The sequence below is a fragment of the Schistocerca piceifrons genome, chromosome X, assembly GCF_021461385.2.
Source record: "Schistocerca piceifrons isolate TAMUIC-IGC-003096 chromosome X, iqSchPice1.1, whole genome shotgun sequence".
Classification (NCBI taxonomy): domain Eukaryota; kingdom Metazoa; phylum Arthropoda; class Insecta; order Orthoptera; family Acrididae; genus Schistocerca; species Schistocerca piceifrons.
This window is the reverse complement of record NC_060149.1, coordinates 696,244,741-696,262,582: the sequence shown is the minus strand read 5'-3', so window position 1 is coordinate 696,262,582 and position 17,842 is coordinate 696,244,741. Positions and strand designations below refer to the sequence as shown.

General features: G+C 39.4%; 1 long non-coding RNA gene across 1 annotated transcript in view; it reads right to left on the bottom strand.

Annotated features, from left to right (window-relative positions):
* The window catches only part of LOC124722976, a 425,075-nt gene extending 410,996 nt beyond the window's left edge, over positions 1-14,079 (bottom strand). Inside the window, exon 1 of the long non-coding RNA XR_007006470.1 lies at positions 13,744-14,079. This is a non-coding gene — a long non-coding RNA (uncharacterized LOC124722976). The remainder of the gene's footprint in view (positions 1-13,743) is intronic.
* Between the last annotated feature and the right edge of the window lie 3,763 nt (positions 14,080-17,842).

Below are 17,842 nucleotides of genomic sequence, written 5' to 3'. Positions count from 1 at the left end.
AGAACGAAATACAAGGAGTTTACTGGCTGTTGTTCATAAAATATGCAGATTGAACCCGAAGTCCATAGAAAGTTTTCGGAGCTTGATCAGGAATAATTTCTGAGCGTTTTGGTGTGAAAGACATTCGCCGGTGGCTTGTTATACCATAATTTATTTTCTTTTCATTTATTATCCCATTTGTCTTCATATCTGTACTGCACTGAAAATATCTACGTAAGAGTGCAAATGTCGACGGAATGCACTGTGAGTCTTGTTTGGAAAAAAAACTCGTTCCCTAACTCAGAGTAGTTGTTGTGAACAGTTTTGTCTACGCTTCACTCCCAAGCTTGCATTTAGTACTGGTGGGTTCTGCCTCGGGTCTGTATTGCGGGCGGTGTTAATTGTTCGTTAACAGTGATAAACGGTAGTAAGGCTAGGTTTACTGATGAAGAGTTCTATAGTAGGCTACCCGGGGTGTGTAGTTACTGAATGCAGTGGACGAGCGGCCAAACTAAGGTATACTAAGCTGTCCACGTATCCAAGGAAACCAGATCGCTGTTGTCCTGTATCTGAGGGTGTTACGTTACTCTGTATTTTGTGTTGTAAGTTTTGGTGAAGGTATACTAGAGGATTTTTCGCACTCATGAAAATATGTTCACAGAAGCGGAGGTAACTGTGATAACAAACCAAGAAAATCGTAACCGCATTATTACTCTGTTTCGAGGCACCGTAGACCGTGGAGCAAAATATGCTGAGCAGTCTCCAAGATTTTGTTGGCGTAGTTCGTATTTACTCTGTATATCGTCGTCTGTACTACGTGTAACTATGATAAGTGCGTTAAAACTTTCAGGAAGTGCTATCTACTGGGAAAAAATCACTAAAATATTATTCCAAAAGTGTGAAAGTAGCACTAAATGAATAGTTGTGGAGCTAAAAGCCTGATAGGACAGGGCTGGGGATTTGAATCGCTTACTTTCCGAGTGCGCACCAACTGCCTGAAGTACTGCAATACACAGCTCGGCGGCCTAGTAACCCGCTAGGCGGATGGCGTATAACCGGGGCGACACGGTAAATACGAGTGAAAAACGACACAATTCCGACTTCCTGGCGCGGTTGTCGGTTCCATTTCTCCCCGTGATATTTTATCCATATTCGTAGAAGACGAACATGAACAAGTTCGAAATTATACAGTAGTGTCCAGTTTCTCATTCGACTGCTTTCGTCTTCGACGAGATGACGTTGTCATAATGAACTGCTTCCAGTGTACACACCCACGTGGTGTGGTCGGTGTAAAAAAGGAAGACAAGGAGGGGGGAGGAGCAGGGGAAGCGTTTGGAATAGGTAAAAAGACAGGTCAGGCGAGAGATGGTCCACCGGAAAGGTAATAGTGGCGGCCTGTGTGATAGGCAGCGGGCGATAAAACGCGACGAATGAGTGGGCCCGCGTACCTGGTAAGCCACCGGCTGTAAACGCGCCCGCCGTATATCATAGCCAGTCCTCGTGTTTTCCTTCGCGAAAAACTGCGCCGCCATCCATTTATGCGTTCTTATACAAGCGCCGGCTGGCCTGTAAGGCCCTCGTAAAGACGCCGCGCCACGAGCTTTTTGCGTGATAAGTATCGTGCGCCCGCAGTGTATCGCCTTGTCTATCAGTGTTCGCGCTCTTGTTAACGGTTCCGCATATAGTTATCAATTCGTATTTATTGCAAAAACTTGTGCCTCTGCTCTCGTTATGACGTGCTAAATTAGAAGTCTGGGAAATAAAACTCTCCCGTAGCGCTCCGAAGCTCCAGATTCGGCTGTGCGTACCGGTGGCTCGGCGTGGGATGTTTGGTCGCTTTATTTTGTCGAGATCGACGTCTCGGTAGACAGGACACCGCATCATGACTTTGCAACCGCCGGTAAAACACCCATTGTTTATCAAAAAGGGAAGCGGTATAAAATATATATGCCGAGTAAAAACAATAAGTGTCGCTTCCAGACCAGTCCCGTATCCTTATTTTTGTACCGAAACATCAAGATTTTGAAAAATCAAACGTTTCAAATGACTTGTATATGTGATTATTCTAAAAACATTTGCTTCATTTATTGATGACTGAAACAAAAATTTGGACCCTGAAGGGAAAAGCTAGAAATATTGTGAACTCTTTCTGTATCTGACTACTGTTTCTCAAACTTAATTATATAGTTTTGTGTCAGAAAATTCAGTGATATTGCACCCGAAACATAGATTTTCACTTTCCTTAAAATTAAATTCACCTATGTTCTCTTCACTTAATTTTCAGTTTTTAAGTTAAAACGAAAAAAATATACCTTTAACTAAATGGAAAATGCTGTGCAAAAAAAGAAAGAAATGGATTCAGGAGAATTTAACAGGAGCGCTACAGCGAAACTGAGTAGTGTAACAATACGTTTAAGAAAATGATATCACGTATGTGGCATCATTAGTTTGTTACAATATATCTTAAATGTTTGTACGCCGCGTAAAATATTGAGATTACGAATACAGAATTAAATTCGCCTCCAGTTAGGCATCTGATAACAGGCTAGTAATGAAATCCTTTATTTTTATGCAGTAAACATTCGTGACAGATGGAAACCACGTCTGTGGAATCTAACCCGGACGTAAATAGTGGCAGGTTTACGTTATGAGGTGTAGAAGGATGCGGCAGTTCGAGCTACGATCTATTCACTCGGTGCTGATTTTAGTAACTATAATTTTACTGATTTTTAATACATAATGCGTAAATTAGTATTTCACAAAAATTTATAGAAACCTGCAGGTCCAGTTATTGGGAATAAATTGCGTCTTTAAATCAGCGTGTGAATACAATGAGCGAAAATTTTTGTCATGTAACAACTGAGGCATTAAAAACCCGCGGATAACGCCACTGTCCTGTGTTTTCTGCGTAAATAGTAACCTCGCATTCATTTCTACACATAATTTTAGCGATTAACTGTTATCATCTGAATTTATTCCAGCATTGGGAGAATGGAGTATTTAGTATCGACTGATTCTGATGACGTAAGAAACGGCAAAATTTTTAATCTTCTGTTCTTCTGAAGGTCTCCAGCTCAATGGCGGCACTAGCAAATAACTAGTTACCAAAGCACGGAAACATCAAATTTCCTTTTCCTTGGTGTAATCCCGTTTCACTCTAACTGAAGGTAAAATATGTTTTCTCCCTTATAGGAGAATAGGGAGAATAGGAACACTGACTATTAAGAAATTATTCCACACAAAAATTTAACTCAAGTGTAACACTTACATGTTTCATCAGAAATTCCCATCGGGATGTGTCGAAAACCATGCCTCCGTTCGCAGCATTACTGTATACCGCCATGTCGTGCGCCTTTTTTCTTGTCTCTTTTTTGTTCCTTGGGTTCACTGAACTATGTCGCCGAAATGTTGGTATAAGGCTATTTCCTGCCCATGACCCCCTCAGGTGTGTAGAGCAAACTGATGATACATTTACGGTATTTAGCCCAGCTTGGGCCTTTCGTATATTTCGAATCGTGTATATTTATGTTTCGAAAATAGCTGTTATTATTACCGTTCGTTGTGGCTTCTCCCCTCGGCAAGTGACACTGCATGTCATAACGAGATAGTGTCAAGTTTTATTCCCAAACATGTTCAACAATAATGATATAGTCTGATATTCTTCAATTTGGCAGCAAGTGACAAATATAAAACCACCTCACCCTAAAAGTATGCCCTAAAAAAGAGGAAGTTCGCATCTGCTGATGAATGAATGTGATCGCGGTTGATCTGTATGAAAGTAAATGTGGGGTGTGTATCTACTAGTAAGTTTACGGCATAGCCACAGTTTCTACGTATAATCACAATTCATTACTGTTAGCAATAAAGGTTTTAAAAGCACAGGCTAGTCTAGGGCCAATTAATTATGCTGTGCTTATGGTACATTTATTTATATTAAGTTATTTTTTGTTTATATTGACATATGTTTAAATATATACTTTCGCTTATATATAGCTTACATTTAAATGCCACATATCCAGAAAAATGCTATGAATATGGAGCAAAATGCAGAGGACAGAGCATTATTTTTCAAAGATTGATACTGACTTTCACTTACTGCATGTAAAATACAGTAATCTGATAGTTCGGGAACACTTAAAAAGTTAAGTATAAAGAAAGTGAACCAGAGGGCACCAGAACCTGGCTCGTTTGTGTCATTTATACTTGCTGTTTGTTACAATACATCTAATTATAATGATACCACAAGGAGAACATTTTTGTAAACTTAGAAGCATAATTCCACCTGCACAGCGATTTAACTGTAGCAGAATAAAAATGATTTAAATGGCTCTAAGCACTACGGGACTTAACATCTAAGGTCATCAGTCCCTAGACTTAGAAGTACTTAAACCTAACTGACCTAAGGACATCACACACATCCATGTCCGAGGGAGGATTCGAACCTAAGACCGTAGCAGCAGCGCGGTTCCGGACTGATGCGCCTAGAACCGCTCGGTCACAGCAGCCGGCTGTAGCAAAGTAATTAACCGTTTTGTGAGCGCTAGATTTCCACTACTAATAATTTGGATATTATTACATCCGGTACAGATTACTAGGATATTTTGACTACATTCTCAAACGAGGTAAGCCTAACTATCGCAATGCAAATCAACATGGTTGAAAAATTTCAAAATCTTTAATTCACAGACTCAGTGACTGAGCAGTTTCTGAAGAAAATGTTTTGAGAGAGACGTTTGGGTCAACTGGATTTTTAATTAAGAGACAATACTGTTTCGTTATAGGTATTACTTTGCTGTCAGTACCTGTGCAGTTAAACAAACACCAGTTGAAAAATAATGGAAAGTCTGCAGATCGTAAGTTAACGTCCCTTGGAACACAATCTTCGAATTAGATACCAATTCTATGTCACCTTAGAGCAGAATTGTTTATTCTTATTTTTTAATTCTATTAAGTGAAACGTCCTGCGTACCACAGCAAGCAATTATCTAATCTATTAAGATTTCCAGTGTAAAATCTACATACAGTATCGCACATAAAAGTGCAATATAGAAAACCCTTTGCAGCAGTAGCCATCTCTGACATTTTAGAGACTAGGGTACATGTGAAGTAGTGTTGTTAACGGGATGTAACAACAGTACTAAAACGTGCTGTAGGTTTTCAAAAAATGAAATACATTAAACATGTAACAGAGTTTAATTTCCGATCTAAGAAAATTCCAAGTATTCATATGAACCAAGATACTTAAAAATTGGTAGTTGGAACTTAGGAACATTTTGATAACATTTATCTACTGAAACTGGGCGTAGAAGGACAGTTTTTATCAGGACCAACCCGATTCATTAACTATAATACTTTCCGACATTCTATGAACTTCCGTCATGTACCGAACATATTTTGCATCGATTTCTGTCTATTTTCCTTTCCAGCCATCCGTTACATGCAATACTCAAGTAAGCATAATATAATTTGGACTTAACTGTAATAAGTACGTGTGATATGTCTTTACCGAAATGTAACATTCCTCTAGTAAATTATTAATCAGACCAATCTCTTGGCATTCGGGATGACAACTGACGAGTGATCCAAAGCAGAAAATCGGAAGAAAGTAGTATATAAAAGAACAGAATAAGAAGAAAGACATCGCAATAAAAACGAGTATTCCGTGTTGTAGCCAAAATCTCTTTCTGTTGCTTCAAGATGACAAAAAGTAATTTTTCTCCCACTTTACCAAGCAAGGCAGCTATTTTTACTATTTTACGTCCCCGGATATAACAAATTTGCACAAAATATCACTTGTTATAGAATTTTGTCAAAAACTGTACAGAAAACTGATTCAAAACTTCAAAAGTTTACAGTTATTCAGAAATCTGCGATATGCCGTATGTTCGCAGCAGACACAGGTCACACTTGTAAGGCTTGCTGACTAGATACACTTGACTACGGAGAGAAAAAAAAATGCTACTTTCTATCAAGATAAACGTCATAAAATTGACTATGCTTCTGTAGTGTTAAATGTAAATCAGAGCAAAGACCCTTTATCACTAACAAAAAACAATCCTAATACTTTAATGCGAAGTTGCCTGAGTGTTTGCAGTTACTATCCTGAGCACCGTCGAGAAACTATAAACTTAGGGAAGAAAAATCCTAATTCTGCTTAATTAAAACTTTCAGCAGTAAATAATGTAACTGCTATTCCCGTACTACACAGGCCTAGTATTTTAAACACATTTGGCTTCTTCGTGAAAGAAAAAAACAACGTGCGCCACTCTTTCCTGTAAGAATAAAACTTGTCAACTTCAGTCGGGAAATATTTAATTGAAGAAAGTCTTATATCAGAACCGCTGTAACATGATGAAGTAAGTCATTATTAACTACCTGTTTTGATCATCTTCAGGAAAATAAGGTTATTTACATCTGCCTGAATGACAATGTTCTTACTGTTGTGCCAATTGCAATAAAAGACGTTCTTGAAGCTCGGCCGTCAATGGTAAAATGCCACATACGGTGAATGTGTTGCTATAGTTCATTAATATTCGTACAGTGATGTAATCAGATTCCATCCTTCCACATGCAGAGCGCAATTTATTACAAATAGACGCATCGACGATTTGTATCGTCTAGCAATATTCGTGTTTTTAATATTTTTTTTTTTTTGCTGACTAATAACACTATAAAGTTCTTACGTCATCATCAATCCAGTCTCATGTGGTTCTGTCCCAGTTATACGTTTGTTGCCCAGTCTTCAGACTCACTTGTAACCATGGTAATGTCAATGTTTCCTTGGAATCACTAACAAAAACACAATCTTTCTCAAAGTTTCGTAGGGAAAAGAGACAAAATTTCTCTAAGTTTCCAAATTTAACATTACTAAGCTGCCAATTACATGTAAGCGTTAACAATACCACAGCATCTGTTCGTTCGTAATATCATTTCTCGAGGATTTCTTTGTTAAAGAATAACATAAATCTTGCTCTTTACCCCAGGTAAAAACAGATTGTGGGGCAGACAAACGTACAACGTGAAACCGTTTAGTATTAAATAATACGTAGGTTAATGATATTAACATTTTTAGAAAATTTAGTAATCATCAACATTACCAAAGTAGCACTCTTGTTCACAGTACCTTTAGTACCGAATTATGCTGTTAAAAATAGAGAATAAGCTCAATGACACGGTTTTAAAGAACTATGCTTTCCGGAAACACCGTTTTTCTAGTTTCTTATTACTTACCTACACTTTAGTTTTGGCCTAAAGGCGATATAGCCACCTCTCACTGTTTTAGGAAGTTTATAGGATTTTACAGGGTAACGATACATTTATTAAAAAGATGCCATAATTCGTTTAAAACAACACATGATTGTGTCGAGTGACAGCTGCTGTGTTAGTTGGTAAGGGCTGATGAGATCTGATTAATTGTTGTATGAAGTAACTGTACTGGCCTGCATACAGTTTACACTTCGAAAAAATGTGATTTGTATCTCTTACTGTTAATCCGTCACATTCATAGTAAGGATATGTCGAAACTGTATTCACTTAATGTAGCTGAGAAATGATCAACCATTAAATGTCCTACGAATTATGGATCTTATAAAGTTTTTATTTGAATTAATTCTGAGTTATCATGGCTTCGAGGCATTGTTCGACTTCATTTGTCCACAATATTTCGCTTTACTGCGTGTCGATGACTGATAATTACTCGCAAATACAAGTTTGCACACCTACATGTCATCTTCCCTTGGATCTCATTTTTATTTCCGAAGCTGTGTCAATTTAGAGATTGTGTGGTACAGGGTGACCTGCTATTACGCATTTTATGTCTTTACGGTGTACATATTTCGCAGAAAGTTACTGTGCACTCTACACAGGATGGAGTCTGGTTGTGATATGGTACGAATATTAAATAACTACAGCAGTGCATTTTAATATTTGCTGGACACTGCTTTCTGCTACTCACGGTTGTGGCGAAGGGTGGTTTTCACGAATTCTGTTCTGTTACAAAGTTTTTGAAGCGACGCAGTTGAGGGCGCGCTGGTTTTGCAGCTTGCTGGGTCCTTCACCATAATCATTTCGTATACAGAGGTGACAGTGATGAACAGACTGCTGGTCAGACTTCGTATGGAAGTCAGAGAGAAGTAAATGTACGTGGAAGAGAAGAGAAGCCGTTCTACCGGCGCGCACCGCCCGGCTGTTCGGCTGGTGGGCTTGCGCCGCGCGGTTGACCGTGTCTCCGACCACGCCAGCCGTCTGGCTCGGCGTTGCTATTCGGCACCCGCTTCCACTCTTGCGCGTCACACCACTGGCTTCTGCAGGAAGAACCCCAAATCGAGCGATAAAATTTCTGGGGTAGTTCATGGGAATTTTCTTAGTATTCAGGTTTAACCGCCTCAGTCCTTATATAGCGTAATCGCTACATTCAACTTTAGCTTCTTTGTAGCTCAAGAAAGAAACTGAACTAGCTGAGCCTGCCTGTGGCATACCCTTTACACCATGTGTTTTCTGTGCATCACTTGTTTTCGTTTCTGCAAAATTTTGCACTCTCCGCTGGCTCATTAAACAGTAGTAACGTATGATTTGTTCAGTTTGTTGACTCCAATACCTTTGTTTCACAAGAGTGTAATATGCAACCAGGAAAACGAAAAACACGAAATACAGGATAATGGAACAGCCCTCAGGCGAACCAAAAATACTGTAGTTGCCGTTACTGCGCTAACAGATCAGCTTAGCGTCATCATGGTTTGGTGTGGGATGGGTCAACAACCTCTGTCTGACTGTTAAACATGGTCGTTTCCGCTTTCAGTGGTCAAAAATTATTTTATTTTATACTTTTTGCAACTGCAACGATCTTCATGGAGACATCTCAAATTAAGTATACACATAGGCACAAAAATATCTGTTACCCTACTGTCAGGTGTGGCCATATGAACATGAGAACTCCATTTTTCCACCTGAATTGTTATTAAATGTATTTATTCACCACTATCGCGATTTAGACCTATTATGCCACTCTCACGTGGCAGCTCACTACGAGATACGACAGTGCATATCTCTCCCTTCAGCAGGACACTTCTCTCGCGTCAACCTTGTTTACATATTCCGTGTGTATAATTAGACAGGAATCTTCGTCATTTATGTAAAAGAAGGTAGCACTCCATGTAATAATTATTATCGAATCATCTGCGCACATAATTTCGACTAAGCGTCCACCTGATTTCACATCTGTCAACTGAATTGTTAAATGGTCTTTTATAGGGATGACAAACACGCCTGTCTTATTGTACACATGGATTAAGTAAAGATGGTTGACACGATGACATTTTAAAAGGAACCATATGGACTGACGCACTTCATAGTGAGAGTGGCGTAATAAGCCAAATGGCGACCGTGAAACACAAATGCATTTAATAACAGTACAGGAGCAAAATCCCGCCAGTTCTAAGGGCCATTTTTTCGCAAAACGTATTTTCAGTGCTATTTCGTCCTCGGTAGTTTGCTGTATGTGCCTAGAATTGATTCAAGAGTCAAACTGTGGAGTCTTTCTAGCATTCATTAGTAGACGGCTTACTGTCTTTTTGCCAAACTGTGCTTCTCTATGGAGCTCCAAAATTTAAAAGATATAAGAAGTGGTTTCTGTTGACTCCATTTCTACGTGTTAAAAACTTAATGCTGTATTTTCGCATGTTTATTATCCCAAATAAAACGCATTGTCTCTATGTTAGTGACACTTGCGACAAAAATTTTATTCTTGCTATATTGTCGATAACTCATATTTTTGAGACGGCGGCTGTGTACAAAATACAAGTTAATTCTTCGAAACAAGAAATCGGCAAATATTCATAATGGTATTTATTTACACAAACAGAGGCGTTACCGGTTTTCAAGAAATATGTTCATCTTCAGACAACTGTCGACATTATTTTACATTGCATTTGTTTTCGTTTACATTAATTACTGGGAAAAGAACAGCCAAAAACTAATGTAAATAGTACTAAACCGGTAACGACGCTATTTGTGGAAGTAAACAGCGGTTGATTGCTTTTTTGTTCTTTCCATGAATCAATTTGTAAAAACGATCTTATTGACATTTACAAACAATCGGTTTCCTGCTATGGCAGTTGAGACGTTCTTAATTAAGTATTTATTTTGTAATTCGTCTCATTATCTTATGCTGTGTTGCGGTGAGCAGCACAATTCCGTGGTGTCAGTGTACCTTCTCAATTTTTTGGATACAAATTAGTTCCATCTGAACAGAGATACACTGTTTTTTCATTCTCCTGGCATATGTCAGATTTGACACATTGAACGTTGTCCGTTTCCTATATTGGTATGTAATTCCCGTAATTTTTATTTGGTTTTGTGTTTATTTGTGTACTCGGTGACGTATGCATCACACACTTTCGCATCACCTTTGACCTAGCAACCATATTTATGACTATTCTGATTGGTATTGAGCATTACTCGAAACTACATTTGAAATAACTAAAAAATTAAAAGTTTTGGAAGTCGTATGTGGAAACGACCACGTTTAATAGCGTCGTTGTGCCGTTCTCCCATTGAATTCAGTGAACCTATACACGAGGGGCTTGTTGATCAACACTTCATCAGTAATCCTCTCCATACCGCTCAACAGTGCTGTTAACGTATAATTAACACTGGTGTAGAAACAAACCCGAGACAGAACTGAGCAGTAATTAATGCTAATACCAGGGTGAAGAGTAGAGTGAGCACCACTGTTGTCTACAGGAAGTATATGTGTGAATGGAACAATTTTGTTTCTAAACAAACACACATTTGCACTTTTGTACAGATATTATTAGTGCAATACAGATACAAAGATAAATTACTAAGAAAACTACTGAAATGCACTTATTCTGTAAATATCCAATGGGGACTACGGATGTCTTATGTCAAAATATTCTGAAAATATCCTCTGTAATTCTGTCGTCGTGGGTCGTGTTGACGCTCTTGACGAGTCCTTCAGCGCGACTGATTCTGTGGTCAGGGGTGGTGATATGTTAACACGAATAAAAATTAAACGTACCTAGTCGCCATTTATTTAATTGGCTGGCGACACGATACTCCCGAATCTTTGTCTGTACATACGGTTACTGCCGAAATATACCTATGTTTATACGCTGGAATCGCGTTTAAGTGTTCCTAATCACAAATTTCCTATGTGATGAAGCGCATCTTCCTGAGGTTAGGAGCTTCCAGTTGTCGTTTTAACGGGTCTATGAAGGAACTTCGATTTGTTTTAAAACCTCCGACTTCTTAGCAGAATTTTCAGGATGACACAATGAGACAAAAGATATCACATGCTGTAGAAGTATAAAAGGCGTTACAGCAGGTCACCCTGTGTAGGTCAGGCTTTAAATTAATATAGCTTCATAAATAAAAACGAAAAACGAACACAAGATGAGACATAGTGGTCGAGATATGTATGAGTAAATAATATAAAAATTAGAAAATCTCGCATTATTAAGAAAATCAAAAGTGTCATTCGGCTTGTTCAGCTTTTCAACAAAATAATTCTCGAGAAGTCACACTATGTGCGAAGGTGCTGCTATGATATTGCTAATGCTAACTTGTAAAGTGACAGCTGAACAAAGTAACCTAGGGAAACAACGAAATATCGTTTATTACGGCTCACATAATTAAGCTGTGAGTTACAAATAAGAATTAACCTGTTCCACATCATACGTTTGTCTGCGCCAACATCTATTTTGCCTCTTCCAGAGAACAAGTGGGTTTTTGTTATTATTTAACAAATTTACTCTCGAGGAAAAAATTTACGAACGAGCAAATGCTGTGCTACTGTTAAACCTTACACCCAATTGGCAGGTTAATAATTCTAACTTTAGAAACTCTGATACATTTTACGAATTTGAAATTCATTGCCGGCCGGAGTGGCCGTTCGGTTCTGGGCGCTACAGTCTGGAGCCGAGCGACCGCTACGGTCGCAGGTTCGAATCCTGCCTCAGGCATGGATGTTTGTGATGTCCTTAGGTTAGTTAGGTTTAATTAGTTCTAAGTTCTAGGCGACTGATGACCTCAGCAGTTGAGTGCTCAGAGCCATTTCAACCATTTGAACCAAATTCATTGCAGTAAACATTAACTTTACCATGGTCACAGGTCAAACTGAAGATTGGACACACAGACATTTAAATGGAACAGAATTATGTAAACAGTGAATTCATGGTGAGCTAGTAATTTTAAAGAGTTATTGATCAGCGAGAATAGTAATGACAATGGGGCTGTTACTAAACAACGCACAGCGTCCTATGTCTTTTTGTAATGTAATATTGTCATTAGTTGCGGTTCATTTAATGAATTTGTAAGTATGTAGTCATTATGTTGTGCATACCCATCATGTGTAAAATGTTCATAATATCACTGAAATCTCCGTTGTAGACTAATGAGGTAAAAGAAGCAATTTTCAACTGATAGATGCGCTATTTTATTACCAGCAGTTGTCGATGCACATGTAATTGAACCAGGTATGATTTTAAGACGAACAAAAGCTCTTTCTTTTTGGAACCACTTTTTAAAAAGCATACCTTGCAAGTCATAGAAATTTATAGACTTATGGTAAGACACCATGAGAAACTTCAGCATGATACAGTAAAATGCTTCCAAATAATTGATATCAAGATAAGAAATGCAGATTATAAAATGTAGTGGACTGAGAGACAGAATACGTCTACAACCAGAAAACGAAAGTTACTACTAAAATACCTGAACACACTTTGGCATGTAAACAACAAGACAGTATTACTTTAACAGTTTGGAATAATTTCAAACGTCTGATAGCCACAATCCTATCGCTAAGAGATTTAAACCGTATAAACATTCCACTTACTCGAAGATACACAATTTTTTTATGTGAGAGATATATTTTGTACTGTTAAATGTTAGATAAAAAATTGTACAAGCAGCATTTCAGGTAAGCTTATGTTTTTTGTTTTCAAACGAGAGAGAAAGGAACACTATATTCCATGTTTAATTAACTTTTCTGGCATTTTAATTGATTTAAAATGTATGACATAGATGCTCTCTTAATTATAAATCAAAATTTCACCTGTATATGGTTGAACATTAACGCAAAATAATCTTTCAGCCTCCATGACTTTTCAAATAATATTCACAACTGGTGGACTGAATGATTTCTAATAGTGCATAAATCTCAAATTTTCTTAGAGTGCATCTTGAAGATATCTGTAAATGCGAAAATTCATTTTCACTTCTTTCTGAATACTCATTAAAAATTCATTCATTTTTGTCTGTTTTATTATCTTGTGAGTGCATAGAAAAAATAATACTCACAGAATAACAGACATAAATTACCTCTTTCATTATTTTTTTCTTCAAGGATGGTATTGCCAATTCTTTACAAAATTGAAAGAGAATCTTAAAATCGAAATGCCATTATTGCATGTCATGTAATGTGAAATAAGCGAACATCTCTTAGAGCATTTTACTGAAACATTGGAAATTAATTTATTTCTTAGATAATATCGTTCTTTCAGTTGCTTAGCATTTCCACAGTTATAACACGATATTAATATCTGCTCGCAAAAATGTTACAACTTAGTCTGAGCATTTTCCTGTATCATTTGCGGGTGCATGAGAGAAAACCTTTTGGAGGGACGATTTGACAGGTGCAAATGCTAGTCTCATTTCACTGTGCTTCGCAGTAACTATGGGACTGGGGGTAGCCGGTAAACAGAATTGTGGTTGCAGATTAAGGCGTGCAGCTGGAAGACTTACATCCGTGAAGTCGGACATGTTTCGGCGCCGTCTCCGCGCCGTCATTCAGCCAGTACGTCGGGATGTTCGTCAAATGGGGCGCATTGCGCTGTTGCACAGAGCGCCAGCGACCAGGTACCACAACACTGCAACGCTTGGCCCGCGTCCGTGTCTTGGGGCCCAGGGGCTTCTTTCACGAGGGGTGCCGGGTGAGGGAAAAGTCACCTATCCATTTTCCGCGGCGCCGCCCCCTCCCTTTGCTTTTCACTTTCGCCGCACGAGCGTTTTTTTCTGGCAGCGCACGCGCGTGCTTGGCTCCCCCACTAGCAGCGAGCAGCGGAGGCCCTCCGTATCGTATTGTAAGGCTACACTTACTGAAGTGGAGCCGGCCGATGTGTTCTTCTCCTCCTCCCTACAGGTAGGTCCGAGGTCCCGCCCGCTCGAACCGCATGGCAGCCGCCGCCAGATAAGCCATGATGTCACCGGCGACCAATGAGCGCGCGCCGCTCACCTGGCCTGCCTGCACACAGGTGGCTCTGGCCGTGCCCATTCAACCGCCTTCATTCAGCCCGGCGTCTCGCTAGCCGCCGGACGGTGCTGGATACGCTCTGTCCACAGCGCACTTCCCAGATGCTGATTCTTAACGAACCAAAATCGAACTGAAGAGGCTTCGCCAAATCACACGAAACACACTAGCAAGATACGGATCCGTATGTTTAACTCCAACTACAGTCCAGTTTCCTTCATTTTGAGTCTTTGAGAAAATTTTCACTGATATTTCGGTCCTAATATTGACTGACCGTTTTATTCAGGTACTTCAAGCCAACGTAGAGACCTAATCACCAGATGCAACGTGGAAATTTCCCTTGTGTAATACACTCATTACGAAAAGACGGTCTCACAACTTTTAGTTCCTCGCTCCGGGTCATGTCGACTAACTGACCAAAAAAATTTGTTAAAATATTCAGATACAACTTTCTGCTTAGAGGGTTTTATAACAATCCTAGGGGTGATGTTTCAAGCTTCCCTCATCTGACTCTGTGTGGCCTGTAAAAGACCTGGTAGACAAGCGACACGTGGTTTTTCCTTGGATTAACTTCCACACTTCTCACGATTCACGAGACAGTGTTCTTCCTCAAACAACTGAAACTTTGCCTACACAGATCTCAAGAGTTACTTGCATGAAACGCTGCACTGTCATTCTGGTCAAGTGGCAACTGGGTGAGAAAGGATAATGTTGAGTTTATCTGGTAATGAACGTCGTAGAGGAAAACTTTGTGTCAATACACCATACATAGGATAAGTTCCGAGGATATATGGGACACTTTGTACCCAGTATCAGTGGAACAAATGTGTTCCAAACGTCATGGGGTAATAAGAAAGGCCGCATTTGTGCGTAGGCTACGGGCTCCCACCACAAAACGGACCCCACCCTAAAAAGTTACAAGAAAAAGTTTTCTTCGTTTACTGTGGTGTTGAACCACGTACTAGACCTTGACATACTTATTTTGTACAGGTTTACTCGAAATTTTCAATGGACAGCTGATATTAATTATGTCAGCATACACCTCTCAAAACCCCAGCGCACACTCTTGTCAAGTTCCAAATAATGCCCGGTCAAATGAGTGGCATTTAAGTTGGCAAGAGATTTTAAGGAATTTTAACAGAATTTTGGCATTTTGAAGTGAGTTCTTTCTCCCGGAAAAGCCATTTCTTCCATACCTGATTTCATCCAGAGTCCAGTTTTCTTTTACCTCTTGTCGCCAGACGCGGATTCTGATCTTGAAAGTGCGAAAAACCGTTGCATGTAACTTCATTCGTTAAGTAGGTATTGCGGGTTTTGTGCGATATGTCTTAATCTCCATGGAATCTGACAGATTACTGACTCGTGACGTCACAGCAAGATTAAGCGATAACCTTGAGCGTATAATGTAAAATTCTAGCTTCGTTCAGTATTGGAAGTGACAACTAAAATTAGAAGATGATATGTACCTTCATTAATATTAAATATAGGTGCAAACCAACAACACTTATTAAAATATTCCGAGCAATTATCTCTTGGTCGGGTGAATTACTTGTTGACGTCCAACGTTTCGTACGCACAATTCGTCGTTGTCGGTTGTGGTCGTCCGCTATTGCTATCACCTGATCGTGGAAGACTGGTAAACATCATCTTCACCACCGCAATCTAGATACAATTTAGCCTCATAACCCTCTTTTCGATTAAAAGGTGTTTAGCCATTCATAGTGTACAAGCTTACCAGTTAGCCAACAAGACTATTTCAATCTTTAATTTTAAGACTAATTGTTTTGGAAAGTATTGTCCTCGAATTAAATATAAGTAAATTGTGCTTGGTCGTTCAACCCTTTCGTCATCTTGCGTTTGTCTAGAAAACATGTTTGCCTATAGTTACAATATGTTATTTTTAAAATTGAAAGACTGATTTCTACATGGACATGAAACTCATACTTTATTTAAAAAATATAGTTGTTCATAGTGATGTTAATACAAGGGCTATTCGGAAAGTAAGGTCCGATCGATTGCGAAATGGAAACCACCGTGAGAATCCGCTGAAGCTTTGCATAGATGTGTTAGGCAGTGTCCCTAGTATTCCCCCCGATCGCGTCACGTCCCTCTTTCCATTTCCGAGCGCACAATGAGGACGTAAAGATGCCTAGAAAATAGTATCTGCCGCCAAGTTTAAGTGCCTGTGACTGATTTCGCATGATTTCGTGCAGCCCACGCAACGTAACGCTCATGCATTTCCTCCTTTATGATAATTCTAGCTCGCACACTGCAGGTGCAATAAGGAAGCCCTTACAGCCTTTTCGATGAGAAGTGTTTGATCACCCACCATACAGCCCAGACTTGGCTCTCTCTGATTTTCATCTGTACTTACATGAACCTCTGTGTATGAAGACAACGTTTTGTAGCAGACAACGTGTTGGAGATCAGCGTAGAGAATGGGCAGAAAACACAGATGGCGGCATTCCATGACGGAGGTACTGGAAAGTTGGTACAACGCTACGACGAATGTCTAAATCAAAGCAGCGTCTATGTAGAGAAGCAGCTGGAATGTGTAGCTAAGTGTTGCAAATATAACATTGATGATTTTCACTGTCATTTCCATTTCACAAGCGAGTGGACCTCACTGTCCTAACAGCCCTAGCAAATCTAGTTGAATACTTTCACACTTTTCCTGTAGCGTAAGCCATAGTAGTTTGTCAGACATCTGTGAAATACTTACGAGCTAAATAGAGAGCTGTTTTTAATCACATCAGTCTTCTTTGATATTCTGAATCTGTAAAGAACAGAGGAGAAAAAACGATATCCTCGAGTTTGACAATCTCCTCCTTCGTTCACAATATGCATGCCCCAACAGGAACTCCAGCCCGATATTAGCTTCTGTTTTCCTAGTTATCATTTCTAGTGTTTTAATGAAAAAATGTTGTTAGTATGGTGGACACTACTGTCCTAACACGGACGCTAACACACATGTACAACTGGATTACAATCACACAAGCCTACGTAACAGTGGGCAACACCTCCTGTAGCCATTGTTACGAAGGCGAAGCAACATGGGATGTACTCTACGAGATGACCAAACTGTTGGGGAGCCATGTCGATCCATGGTCGCATATAATTGATTTGATGGTCTATCAACACGGACTGTCCAGTTTGTAACATGGAATAGTGTACCTCACGGCGTAAGAAGTGTGGTCATAAAAAGATCCTAAGCGACAAGGACCAGAGATTCTCAATGACAACCGATTTTAAACTGAACTGGAATTGCTGTTGCCTATGAATGCAGGCCTATGTCAACCAGTTTCCGAGCGAACATTGCGAAGAAAAAAATGCATGTAATAGATTCTTAGAGTGGGTACCGCGCAAAAAGTCATTTCTCATAGTGTCACCTAAAGCTGCAGACTTACGTTGGCTAAACAACACATGCCAGTAAACTAGGGAACACCTGAGTAGAGGAGTGTTGTGTGATCCTCTGAACCGGGATTTGTCTGTTTTCAAATAATGTTGGGCGTTGAGTACACCGACAGCCCACCGAGGAAAGTTACCTGCATTGTGTGGATACTTTCATTCAGGCCACAGGAAGTTCTGTGATGT